General features: G+C 41.6%; 1 protein-coding gene across 1 annotated transcript in view; it reads left to right on the plus strand.

Annotated features, from left to right (window-relative positions):
* LOC121853972 (synaptotagmin-15-like) overlaps nt 1-14358 on the plus strand; it is a 37981-nt gene that overhangs the window by 826 nt on the left and 22797 nt on the right. The gene's annotated exons all lie outside the window — the stretch shown is intronic.

Consider the following 14358-nt stretch of genomic DNA (forward strand, 5'->3'; position numbering starts at 1 on the left):
GTAACTTGTTCCACTCATCCACTACTCTATTTCCAAACCAGTGTTTACCTATTTCGCCCCAAAATCTAAATTTGTCTAATTTAAATCCATTGTTACGAGTTCGCTCCTGGTTGGATAGTTTGAGTACCTTTGTTATATCACCTTTGTTTCGCCTTGACTTCCATTTATACACCTCTATCATATCGCCCCTCACTCTACGTCTCTCGAGGGAGTGCAAATTAAGATGTTTTAACCTGTCACTGTACTCAAGGATCCTAATGCCCGGGATAGTCTTGTCATTCTCCTCTGAATTCTTTCTAGGGATTCTATATCCATTCTGTAATAAAGTGACCAGAATTGAACTGCGTAATCCAAGTGAGATCTCACAAGCGCAAGATATAGTTTTAGGATGACCTCGCTCGTCTTGTAACTAACATCCTTTGTATGAACCCAAGTACTTTGTTGCCCTTGTTTCGAGCAAATACACATTGCTTACTTGGTGTAAGATTTCTACTCATCATTACTCCTAAATCTTTCTCAGTCATATTTCTCTATAACGTCGTTGTTCATCTGGTATCTGGTTTCTCTGTTTACATCTCCTAGACTAAGTACATTTGTCTACATTGAATTTCATCTGCCATTTTTCAGACCATTCGAATTTTTTTTTTTTAGATCTTTCTATAGTTTTGCAGAGTCCATGTCAGATTTAATTACACGCCCTATTTTAGTGTCGTCAGCAAATTTACTTATGTTGCTCTCTACACCGATATGTATGTCGCTTATGCATATAATATATAATTATGGTCCAAGTACTGAGCCTTGGGGTACTCCACTAGTGACGTTACTCCAATCGGATTTAGTGCCGTTAATGCTTACTAGCTATTTCCAGTTTTGTAACTACGCCCTAATCTATTTTAGAATATCTCCTCCACTTTTCGTATTAGTCTTTCGTGGGGGACTCTGTCGAAGGCTTTGCGAAAGTCGAGATATACCACATCACAATCTTCCCCATCGTCCACTGATTCGAAACAGCTGAAATGAATGTTAATAGATTAGTTAGACATGAACGCCCGCTTGTGAAGCCATGTTGGGAATCATTGATCAACTTGTGCTTCTCCAGGTGATTTCGAATAGAGTTTGAAATTATTGCTTCCAGCAATTTGTGTGCAATTGATGTTAAACTGATTGGACGGTAGTTAGAGGATAATGATCTATCTCCCGTCTTGAAAATCGGTATTTCATTCGCTATCCTCCAGGATTCTGGTACTACACTCGTTTTTAAGGACATGTTAAACAACTTTGCTAAGGGCATACTAAGCTCTTCCATACATTCCTTTAATACTCTGGCAAATATCTCATCAGGACCAGGTGACTTATTAGGCTTTAGTTTGTCTATTTGTTTACTAACATCATTACTAGTCACTACTATCTCGCCTAATTTATTTTCTTCACTATCTCTGTATGGAGTCGGTGCCTCGGGTATCATGTTTAAATTTTCGGTGGTGAAAACTGTTGAAAAATATTTATTCAGATTATTGCTCATTTCTCCGTCGTTATCAGTTAGCTCGCCGGTATCTGACTGTATTGGTAAATTTTTTCTCGTGTTTTAGTTTGACTTTGTCCCCTTTGCTACCTTCATTTCATTATTCCTCTTTGCTTTTCTTATCTCGGTCTTAACCCTAGTGGCCAATACCTTATAATAATCTCGGAGGTAGACTTCACCACGATTTATTCTCCTACCTATAGCCTTCTTTTGTCCAATAATATTTTTTAATTATTCATCCATTTAGGGTCAATGTTATTTGATCTGAGTTTTCTGTATGGTATGTTCTGCCTTTGTGCATTAAGTAACTCATTATTTAAATTGTTGTGGAACTCGTCAACCTCAGATCACGTCATCAGATCATCCTCAACCGTCATATTTTGTGAAGTTATCGTTGTTACGATAAACTTCTAGGCAGGACACCACATATTATAAGGATCCCTTCCTTCACCCTAATACGTTCTATAGCTGTCTTGAACTTATCAAGGAGCTCCTCACTCCTACACCGGCCAATATCATTGCCTCCTGCACTGAGGCAGATAATGGGTTTGTTCCCATTACCAGACAAGATATTGTCCATCCTGTCAACTATATCCCCCACCCCAGCTCCTGGCGAACACACCCTCATTCTATTTTTATTTTTACCACAGAAAGCTCTATCCAGGTACCGTGCCTGGTAATCACCAACAATTAAGGTGAACTTAGGTTAACCTAACCTAACCTAACTTAACCTAACCTAACCTAACCTAACCTAACCTAATATTCTGTAACTAAACATAACTATCCTGAACTTAAGCTAACTTCACCTAACCTAATTTAACCTACCCTAAAGAAAGCCAATCTAACTAACCTAATCCAACCTGACGTCACCTATCCTATACCAACTTTAGTTAACCTAAAGTGTATTTGGGTGCAAAGAGATATGAGACGATGGGGATTTGATTTAAATTATTTAATCTAGTGGGATTTTGTTTGGGGGGTTTTGTCGAGGCACAGTATTTGTGAGGACGCGGTAAAAGCCTAGTGACTGTGCTTCAGTTAAATTGGAATCCCCGCTGCCTACAACAACCACCACCCTGTCTAATATTTACCAGGATATCCGACCTGTTTGTTCCTCGTAACATGAAAGATAAAGCATATATGACTTATGTTACCGCGGCTCTCTGACTTCTGTTCATTTTGGGGACTCTGTGAATCACCTCCACCTGCCATTCCTGACATGACTGAAAAAAATAATGTCTTTTCCGGAAGAAGTTTTTTTTTTTTTAGTCCCAACTCAACACAAATAAAGGGAAAATCACGGTCAAATTTGTCTGTCTGTCTGTTTTTCGTTCAGCCACCGTCTCCCTCAGCCACGCTTAGTGTATAGCCTCCAGTGATGATCGTGAGTGACGCAGTAAATGTAATAAGAGCACAAAATACTCCCCAGGGGCGCCGCTTGAACCTGGGTGCTTAAGATCCTCAACACTCTCCACTTGATTGGATAAACCCAGCGCGTTTTACATTATCTAACACTAAAAGGAAGTTTGGGCAGTCACTTACATTATTCATTTTTGTACAATTATGCTCCTTAATCCCCTGTTAACGATGTATAAGGCCCTCCGCAGGAAGATGATTCAATTTCCCAAACAAAAATCTTCTACTTGTTAAAAACGATAACTTGCTCGCTCGAGTACGATAACGTAAACAAACTGAGTGGGATCACCTTCATTATATCTGAAGCTAAGACAACTTTTCCTCACTCTCCCACAAGCTACCTCACTCTCTCTCACACTCCCTCACTATCACAAGGACCTCTTTCCCATTGGCTGCCTGGCTCACCTATCGACCAGGTGGCCTTCTCGTCAGCATCCACCTGAAGTTTCCTCATATTACGAATCTCACTTGCGTTCCTTGACACCATCCTGTAGTTGAATCGATCCCTAGCTTGTGCATTTTGGTCGATGTGTCCCCCGCCCCCTTAGTCGTTGTGCCCTCCCTGCCTAGTCGTACTCGTAATCATAATAGACCATTGTTATCTTTACTGTACACGTGTAGTTGTTATATTGTACTGTACATTGTGTTCATGACTCAAGCTGCCTACATCCACACCTACGTACACATACTCTCTCTCCCACTCACTCATACATACAACATACACACATACAAGTTAACAAACACAAAAAATCACACATGGGGAAAAAACAAACAAAAAACAGGAGAATATTCACAGAAGAAGACAGGGAAATATAATGGCAGGGATTTTTCTTTAGGGGTAAATGTTAAGTTTAGTCTGGGTTGGTGTGGTCATGGGACAACGACCTCCCTCGTATATAATTTACTCTAGCAATCTCAACATGTCAGGAAGCAATTAGTAATGTTTTTCTGAAGGAAGCGAGACGCGTCTTTGTGGTTAATTTACCTTAAAAATATTCGAGAGAGAGAGAGAGAGAGAGAGAGAGAGATTCAGTAAATGACGCCTCCACTTTGTGAATAGAAATGTGTCACTAACTTTAGACTTACGGAAGTAAATTATGTTTTACTATCTACGCCATCAAATTTATTTTACATATGTACTTCCTTCCTTCACCCTTGTCGACACCCCCATACCCTTGTCGACACACCCCCATACCCTTGTCGACACACCCCCATACCCTTGTCGACACACTCCCCATACCCTTGTCGACACACTCCCTCTTGTCCACTCCCTTATCTGGTCAAGCCTCCATTAACTCCTGCCCATTCACCCTTCTTCAAAGCACCAATCACCCCCTCCTCCTCCTCCCCCTCCTCTCACCTGTCAGCCTACCACTCTGAGACGTTATAAAAGAAACAGAGGTTGACAGTAGGGCGACTCACCGTCAGCCAGACACAGCGAGATGAAGAACTCATTATCCTGCATTACTGCCTGGCTGCTGTCATCAGTCACTGTTTATCTGGTGTCCGATGTGTGATGCGTCTCTCTCTCTCTCCCACCCTCACGCTAGACTCTCACGAACATGATGATTCTTACACCGCGAGGGAGAAAGAAAGAGAGAGGAAATAGCTAAAGAGAGAAAGAGAAGGGAGTGAGATAAGGAGAGAGAAAGGTAAAAAAAAGTCAGACAGATAGACAGACAGAGGGAAAGATGGTCGCTCCAATCAAAGGTCAGAGATGAAGAATCCCAGTAACCAGATCTTGAGCAGACAGGTTCTTCATACAGGTTCCTGTTGGTCCAAGCGCTTAACACACTACCCAGCCTCTCACTCACTGCCCCTCACATCACCGAACACAGTCTACGTGGTGTAAATCAGTAGCCATTACAGTCACTATTTGGGGGATATATCTTAACGAAGCTGTTAGGTCCGTTTTCCTAACCTAACCTAACCTTACTTAAGAACCTCTATGCACTTGGTAGTAAATTAAGCTTTACAATGAAACAGAGTCAATTTTAGTGTATTAGTTCATGAGATATTGATAGAAACATTTCCTTTCATCAGTACCAAGATGATGTTGTCCGAATTGCTGATTGCTGTAGCGAGGAGCCGAGGACTTTAATAATAATAATAATAATAATAATAATAATAATAATTAACGGTATATTAAGATGATATGGCAGCTTCTCATCCTGTGTTGCTGAGTGTACGGCGGACCCTGGTTGTGTCAGGTTACCATTAACTGCTGAGCCCTGGTTGTCACTCTCCAACAGTTGTTTCGAGTTGAAAATGGTGAGGAGGAGGAGAAGGGGAAGGCCCAACAGACTAGGCTAGCAGTTGTCTCCATGGCCTAAAAGACCATCTGATAAACTAGTCGTAATGAAATGTTCAACACTCATAGCGTAACATGTGATGAAGGGATAACTTATTGACGTCAGTTGATTCAGTCAAGGTGGGTTAACAAGACGGTGTACTGAGGTTATGCAGGGCGAGCGTCTTGTGTATGATGATTCATGTATTCCTGGGCTCACACACACACACACACACACACATACACACACACACACACACGCAGTCAGCATATAATCCTTCGAAAAGATTCCAATTTTCCCCATATTTCACCTTATCTTTTGCTTCATTCTTTAATTCCTTCTTTATCTTCTAACTTTTTACCCTTTCTCCTCTCTTTCTTCTTTAAACTGTATTTACTGTATATTTGATGTTATTACGGTAACTTCTTTGTCTCGTCATATTTTTACCACAACCAAAAGGGGTGGCTGGGAGTGTGTTGCCGCTTGTGTGATTGTCAGTCTGTTTTTATCTTCTGAGGTTTTGTCATAATTAACTACAGAACAGATAAGATCACTTCACTTTAACGTGTCCTGGTCAGATTATAGAGATTAGGTCAATACGTTAGTCTGGGTCGTAAAAGGTCACGTAGCAGAAATGTTTCTTGAGTGGTGTGATAGTAATTATTATTAAGCAATTGTCCTCAAGGGATGAAGTCATCGTCCTCAAGGGGTTAAGTCATCGTCCTCAAGGGGTTAAGTCATCGTCCTCAAGGGGTTAAAATATTTCGTATTTGTCAAATTGTAAATCTAGACGTAAACAAGTTTCAATCAATAGGTAAACAATTCACTTTCTTATCTACGACACGACCTAAACTTATGGTAAACATATCACCTGAACTTGACAATTAATTCCCAACGTGGCGACTCAATAATGTTATGTTTTACTTCCTCGAGTTTCCCGTCTGTCCCTCACACCAAATGATTTCCTCTCTCTGGTAAATAACTCACACATTTGCCAAACTACATCATCAAGCGTGTAATATCACATTTTCCTATGGTATTACAACATTAAAGTATATTTTGATTTAATTAAGTACTAAAGACAAGGTTATACGCGATAAATATTACTAAATCGTTGAAGACTCAGGGAAGGTAGCGGACGAGACCTCACCTTTAACCGCAACATTAGGAGAGCATAAAGGTTAAAGAGGATAGCTACAATAATTTCACCTCATAAATTCACTTCTGGAGGCACTGCATCACGTCCTGGTGTATGCGTGTATGTATCTGTGATCGCTTGCGTTATAAATCTGGGAAAGAATTCTAAAATAAATCTTGTATTAAATTAGGGCAGCAGATGCGAAATCCGACATAAGTTAAGATTAATTTTTCAGCTCAAATGCGACACCATCTTGGCAGACATAGTTACAGCTGGGCCCTGTAATCGTCTTCCATCTCATCAAACATTAAAATTTACAGATAATAAAAATATTTAATGTGGGGAATATATAAAGGGGAATCTCGAGGGATCCAGTCGAGTATAGTGATGTGTTATTGTGGTGTTGTGATGTAGTGGTGTGGTGGTGTTGTTGTGATGTGGTGTTGTGATGTGGTGGTGTTGTGGTGTTGTGATGTGGTGCTGTTGTGATGTGTGGTGTGTTTTGTGACGTGGTGTTGTGTGGTTATATACATGAACAACATGTTTTAATCCACAATACATGGTTGTATTCGCCTGTTTAAATTAGACCTTTTAGTTATAACAAACGGGTCTTAGAAGATCAAAACATTAACACCTCAAAAACATGAATAATTACATACTACCATGGACCGTATAATCGCCCCGAGGAACATGAACTATTGCAGGAAAGATTTTTATAAGAGTGCTCGTTATACTGCTGCTTAAAATATAAATAATTAATCTGATTTTAGCGCTAATGATAATATATATATACGCGTATATTATTTTCTTTAAAGTATATTATGTTGATTCTATTTCATTTTGATATAAAATAGAAATTGTAACCGGACAATATTTTTGTTCGCGTTTCTGGTCAGTGATGTAAGTCATTAACTGAGTGAGAGCAAAGACCCGGGCGCCGTCCCTTACTTTCTGCCTCACAACGACAGCACGAGTCAGGTATTTCCCCAGACTCTACCTAACATAAAAGCTTGAGCCCAGGTTCAATACACCTCGGGTCTTAACGTCTCATCAAACAGGGAAATACGCTGCAATTCCCTCCAGGAGACGTAAAGAAGAAAGATTCACTGCCCGCTATGTGAAGGCGCCAGACATTTAATAACTCACCATGAGTAAGATGAATTAAGCCGTCAAGCAGTTGTAAGTGAAAAATAAAAAAAACATTACTTGATACAGCATTTTGTTAATTTAAGGCGACCGTCTCTCTCTCCATCATCCCAAACCATACGTGGCTGTAAGAACTTAGCTACCCATAACATTAGTACAAGACATCAGCAAACATAAATTAAATAAACGTAACGTAAAGACTAAAATGTGTGTTATCAGTAAACCAGAAATATGATAAAACACAAAACTCAAACTTGACAAGAACTCAACACCAAGGGCAACTAATTTACTTCATTACTTGAGAAACACATAAGGTTTAAGGAAGTCCCGTGGCTCACTAGGGAAGGTTTCTCCATAATAGTTAACAGATTGAACAGACTCGCTATTGTTAGGAGCTGTGTAGAGTTGAGGTCACTACTGGTGTTCTGCGCATGCGTAAAAATGGCGCTGTGTGATAGATTGCCAAAGAAAATTACGGAAGATAGCAAAGAAACTCCCCTGACCTGACGCACAATTAGTGAAGTTTTGTTAGAAATCCGCTGGATAGTCCTGTCTCGACAGTCAGGTGTTCATCTATACCTCTCGACAGTCAGGTGTTCATCTTTACCTATCGACAGTCAGGTGTTCATCTTTACCTATCGACAAGCTTAAAGTTTCAATCTCGTTTTACTCCATCAAAGAATTGGAAAAATTTTACCATATCTAGGTTCCCAGTCCAGGGCTTATGTGGTAGTGGTTGTGTGGTTGTGGTAGTGGTTATGTGGTAGTGGTTGTGTTTGTGTGGTAGTGGTTGTGTGGTAGTGGTTGTGTGGTAGTGGTTGTGTGGTAGTGGTTATGTGGTAGTGGTTGTGTAGTAGTGGTTGTGTGGTAGTGGTTGTGTGGTAGTGGTTATGTGGTAGTGGTTGTGTGGTAGTGGTTGTGTGGTAGTGGTTGTGTGGTAGTGAAGATTGAGGGAATGTGGTAGTGGTTGTGTGGTAGTGGTTATGTGGTAGTGGTAGTGGTTGTGTGGTAGTGAAGATGTGGTAGTGGAGTAGTGGTTGTGTGGTAGTGGTTGTGTGGTAGTGGTTGTGTGGTAGTGGTTGTGTGGTAGTGGTTGTGTGGTAGTGGTTGTGTGGTAGTGAAGATTGAGGGAAGTGTGTAATGTTCAGGGCCCCCCCAAGAGGTGTATTCTCCGAGCGTGTTCAGATTTTACCGAAACAAGGTTGACCTCTGTGGCAAATTTCCCGCGAGTGTTGACCTTCTGCAGGGCAAATAAATCTGATCTGAGAGAGACCAATATTTTCGATCGGTCCTCAGTCGTGGGCAATATTGTAGGTCTTCGGTCCTCAGTCGTGGGTAGAATTGTAGGTCTTCGGTCCTCAGTCGTGGGTAGAATTGTAGGTCTTCGGTCCTCAGTCGTGGGTAGAATTGTAGGTCTTCGGTCCTCAGTCGTGGGCAATATTGTATGCCTTCGGTCCTCAGACTGGGGCAGCTACTGGTCCCACCCAGTCTCACAGAAGCTCCCTGGGTTCTCGGAAATCCAGGATTATGTTCCTTCTGGGAAACTCATGAACGACAGAGTATGTAATCCCCTGTGAGTTTGTAATCCTGTGTGTAATCCCCTGTGAGTTTGTAATCCCGTGTGTAATCCCCTGTGAGTTCGTAATCCCCTGTGAGTCTGTAATCCCCTGTGAGTCTGTAATCCCCTGTAAGTCTATAATCCTCTGTGAGTCTGTAATCCCTTGTGAGTCTGTAATCCCCTGTGAGTCTGTAATCCCCTGTGGGTTTTTAATCCCCTGTGAATCTGTAATCCCCTGTGAGTCTGTAATCCCCTGTGAGTCTGTAATCCCCTGTGAGTTTGTATTCTCCATGTAGGGTTGTAATCTCTTGTGAAGCTGTAATCTTCTATCATAGAATAATCCCATGTAATCCCCACGTATGTTTGTAGCACCCTATCAGAAATTTGTCCCATGTAATCCCTATGTGAGGTTGTAACCCTTATTAGAATGTAATCCTGGCACCGAGAGAGTAATCCTGGCACCGAGAGAGTAATCCTGGCACCGAGAGAGTAATCCTGGCACCGAGAGAGTAATCCTGGCACCGAGAGAGTAATCCTGGCACCGAGAGAGTAATCCTGGCACCGAGAGAGTAATCCTGGCACCGAGAGAGTAATCCTGGCACCGAGAGAGTAATCCTGGCGTGGAGTGAGAGTGAAGATGCGAGAAGGAAGCTAAGGAAAGTGAGTGAAGCAAGGAAGGTGGAGGAGGGAGAGTGAGGCAAGGAAGATGGAGGAGGGAGAGTGAAGCAAGGAAGGTGGAGGGGGGAAAGTGAGGCAAGGAAGGTGGAGGAAGGAGAGTGAGGCAAGGAAGGTGGAGGAGGGAGAGGCAAGGAAAGTAGGGGAAAGAGAGTGAGAGAGAGTGAGGGAGAGAGAGAGAGAGACGGTTGTTCACCTTTAATCATCTGTGCGTACCTTTACCCTCACTTCCCTGTCACCCCACGGCCCGGTCGACCTCTGTAACCTGACCTGGCCCCCTGACCTTCCTCAGAGACCATCAAGATCAGTGGAAGTCAAATACTTAGACAGATTTATACACAGTCAATGTTAGTAGTAGTGGTAGTAGTAGTAGTAGTAGTAGTAGTAGTAGTAGTAGTAGTAGTAGTAGTAGTAGTAGTAGTAGTAGTAGTAGTAGTAGTAGTAGTAGTAGTAGTAGTAGTGACCCTCTTTCCATTGAATAGTGAGAATCTCCATGACAGGTTTCCAACATATCCACTGAATCTCGTGTGTATGTCAGTGGTCGAGGATTCTGGACACGGGGACAGCGAGCCTTCTTTGATACCAGGATATTCGACCCCATGGACGCATGTCACCGTAACCTGTCTCTCGATGCTGCACACAACGAGAACTACAAGATTAGGACATATGGGGAGAGAATTCAGAACGTGGATCAAGGCAGCTTCACAACCTCTGGCGGGATGGGACCAAGGGCAAGATGTTTCTATGCCGGACTGGCCGAGGTGTTATCTGAAAAGAAGCAGCAGCCTAGAAGCTATGTTTCAGCCTTCTCTCTGCTTAGGTCTGCATTGCTCTGCCTCGGGGGGGACGAAATCTTCGGCCCCAAAGTCATCAACGGTCGCAGATATTGACTATGAGGCAACAGTCACTGAATGCTATCTACGGTTTAACTAACTCAGCGAGGATAGTTATTTATGTACTTGGATAGTTAAGAACTGAAATGTGAAGGTGTGGCAATAAGGGAAGTTGGTGGCCATACAATATATAAAAGTAATAGTAGTTACATATATATTGCTCTCAATACTGTACAGTTTCCAAACATACACACAATAATGGTCACAATAACATATTAGCTCATGTACACATAGGCGTACACACACATACATACACACATAATACAGACGTACACAATACAGACATACATGAGGGTGGATGGCTGGCCTGTGTTGTAGTCCACCTGGAGTGTGTTGTAGTCCAGCTGGTGTGTGTTGTAGTCCACCTGGCCTGTGTTGTAGTCCACCTGGTGTGTGTTGTAGTCCACCTGGTGTGTGTTGTAGTCCACCTGGTGTGTGTTGTAGTCCACCTGGTGTGTGTTTACCACCTGGCCTGTGTTGTAGTCCACCTGGAGTGTGTGTCGGGGGGCGAGGGATCAACAGGACCTAGAAGCTATTGTACACAGTTGGGATGGCCGAGACGCAGGTATAGTAGTGATCATTTCATATAATATTACCTAACGTAGAGGAGTGACGTAGAGGTGACTTAGAGGTGACGTAGAGTGACAGAGGGAGTGACGTAGAGGTGACTTAGAGGAGTGATTTTTTACATATCTTCTAAACTATTAGCGAACAAAAAACTGATTCCTAATTTTCAGGATTCGTCTGTCAATAATGTTTCCACAGCAGTAATTTTTAACACATTCAGGAACTTGGGATAAAGAATTAACTAGTTTTTGTATTTATATCAGTTATACATGATACATAGATAGCTTCAGTCACCTCAGTAGTCTCCCTGTTAGTCATACATGATACATAGACAGCTTCAGTCACCTCAATAGTCTCCCTGTTAGTCATACATGATACATAGACAGCTTCAGTCACCTCAATAGTCTCCCTGTTAGTCATACATGATACATAGATAGCTTCAGTCACCTCAATAGTCTCCCTGTTAGTCATACATGATACATAGACAGCTTCAGTCATATCAATAGTCTCCCTGTTAGTCATACATGATACATAGACAGCTTCAGTCACCTCAGTAGTCTCCCTGTTAGTCATACATGATACATAGACAGCTTCAGTCACCTCAATAGTCTCCCTGTTAGTCATACATGATACATAGACAGCTTCAGTCACCTCAATAGTCTCCCTGTTAGTCATACATGATACATAGACAGCTTCAGTCATCCCCGGTGCCTTGTTACCTGTGAGTCGCAATACCTGTCTCCTCATCGCTCGACCTTCCACCACAGTAAGACTGACACACACTTTGTTAAAACTGGATTCGGGTCTGTGTTCCTTATACCAAGCTTACCTTTGTGTGTGTGTGTGTCTGTCTGTCTGTCTGTCTGTCTGTCTGTCTGTCTGTCTCTGTCTGTCTGTCTGTCTGTCTGTCTGTCTGTCTGTCTGTCTGTCTGTCTGTCTGTCTGTCTGTCTGTCTGTTTGTCTGTCTGTGTATTATTATTGTTTCGGTCATCCAGCGAATTTTAGGATTTTAATTATTGAAGCCAGTAGTTCAGACAATTCTAAAACACTTTTCTTCTATGGCATTTTCGTCGGAAATTTATATTTTTCGAGTATTTTAACCGAAACAATTACCAACAATATTACTTGTCTAAAGTTGGCAAGGCTTTGAAGTCGAGGGAAAATGTGGGGTAAAATACTAGACAAAACACAAAAACACTAACCTAACCTAACCTAACCTAACCTAACCTAACCTAACCTAACCTAACCTAACCTAACCTAACCTAACCTAACCTAACCTAACCTAACCTAACCTAACCTAACCTCCTCCTCTCAACACCAACATCTACTAAACACCGAAACGATTAATAAGGTCAATTTTGTATAGTTTTATGTTCTTTAAAGGTTAGGATAATTTAGGTCATAATTTCAAAAGTTTGTTCAGTGCTTGTTGGTTTTTTTACCCCACATTTGCCTCAACTTCAAAGCCTTGCCAACTTTAGACATGTAATATTGTTGGTAATTTTATCTATTAAAATCGCGGGAAAGATAAACTATTTTCTCAGCCGTCCAGACGGAAAGTGGTGAATAATTTCAACAATAAACAGACGGGTGTCTGATATGTTGTTGAAATTATTTTAAAGACTTACAATACAAAATTTACTCGAATGACATTGGAATCTAGTTTAACTAATATAATCATTGTTCAAATATATGCCTAGTGAATGTTCAGTGTGAATAAAGAGATTTAATACAATGGTAATGCCCAGATCTAGAAGGGCGGCACAGATGACGTCTCTGTGTTTAATCCTCTCTCCAGAGGTGATGTTTATTTTCTGTGGAAATGAGTTTTATCCCAACTTAACATTAATGAATAAACAGACAACAAATAATAACTAAATGAATAAATAAATAAATAAATAAATAAAATGGAGCAGACTCAATGTAGTTCTCTCTCTCCATTAAGCGTCTAAATTCAACACGAAGTGGCCTATCAGTTAGTAATGGCCGTGACCGGTTCTCCTCTAGCTGGGCCCCGTGTGTAGCTCCGAGGAGGACCACGCAGTGAAGGTTATCCCTGCTTGGTTATCTAACTCTCCCGTCTGAACGGACTACAGTTTTCATATGTCATCGATGGCTATTTGTACTTTATAAGAACATAATAATGGAGGAAACTGTAGCGGGCCTATTGGCCCATGCTGGGCACAAGGCAGTCCCGTTTACACCCAACCCCTATCGCTAATATATCCGTCCAAACTATATTTGAAGCCACCCAGCGTGTTCGAGTTAATTATGAAGTTCGATAACCTGTTCCACTCAACCATTGTCACGAGTTCGCTCCTGGTTGGATAGTTTGAGTACCTTTGTTATATCACCTTTGTTCACCCTGACTGCCATCTATACACCTCGATCATATCGCCCCCCACACGTAATAATTAATTTGTTCACCTGAAAATGGAACCATACCTCCTCCTCCTCCCCCGCTCCCACGAAATCACTTTTCTCCCACAGATACTAAGCTACGGTAGGTCGGGGTTATGAATCTCTAATGAAGTTCTCTGAAGACTTTCAGCCAGTCTGTAATGTTGCTACGTTGAGGCAATAACTGGAACGTACAGTATAAGTAAAAACAAAAAGTATCGTCACCCCACACACGCTCCACAGGACAATATCGTACCAACAGTTAAGCCTTGATATGCCCCCGGCCCTTCCCATAAAGCCTCAGATCCTGTGACAGAAGGCGTGAATTGATTAAACTATTGACCACACAAACAACTGTCAAGAACTTACTGTGAAGCAAAAACTCTAGTGCTCCAAGTTGTCCTTTCTTCTATGTGAACCAACTGTTAACAGGAAGGTAAACTCACACTCAGGTGATGTGGCCCCAAGTCTTGTACAAACGTCAGGTGATGGGTGACTGTGTTTACTACGTACGGTCTTCTTCTCAGTCACTCATGTGGGTAAATACTTACTAAGTCGAGCTTCTCCATTTCATTTCTTGATATCTTTGACGTGATCTTCAGTGATATGTTTGCTTACATCCTTAACTCATTCGTCTGATGGAGTCATTTATAAATAGGGACTCCATAACTTAACTAAATCTTAGCCAATTTAACGACCCTTGGGCAACTTAAGTGAGGTTAGGTTAGGTTAGAGTGATTTGTGTGCTCTCT

This window comes from Homarus americanus, unplaced genomic scaffold, assembly GCF_018991925.1.
Source record: "Homarus americanus isolate GMGI-L3 unplaced genomic scaffold, GMGI_Hamer_2.0 scaffold41710, whole genome shotgun sequence".
NCBI lineage: Eukaryota > Metazoa > Arthropoda > Malacostraca > Decapoda > Nephropidae > Homarus > Homarus americanus.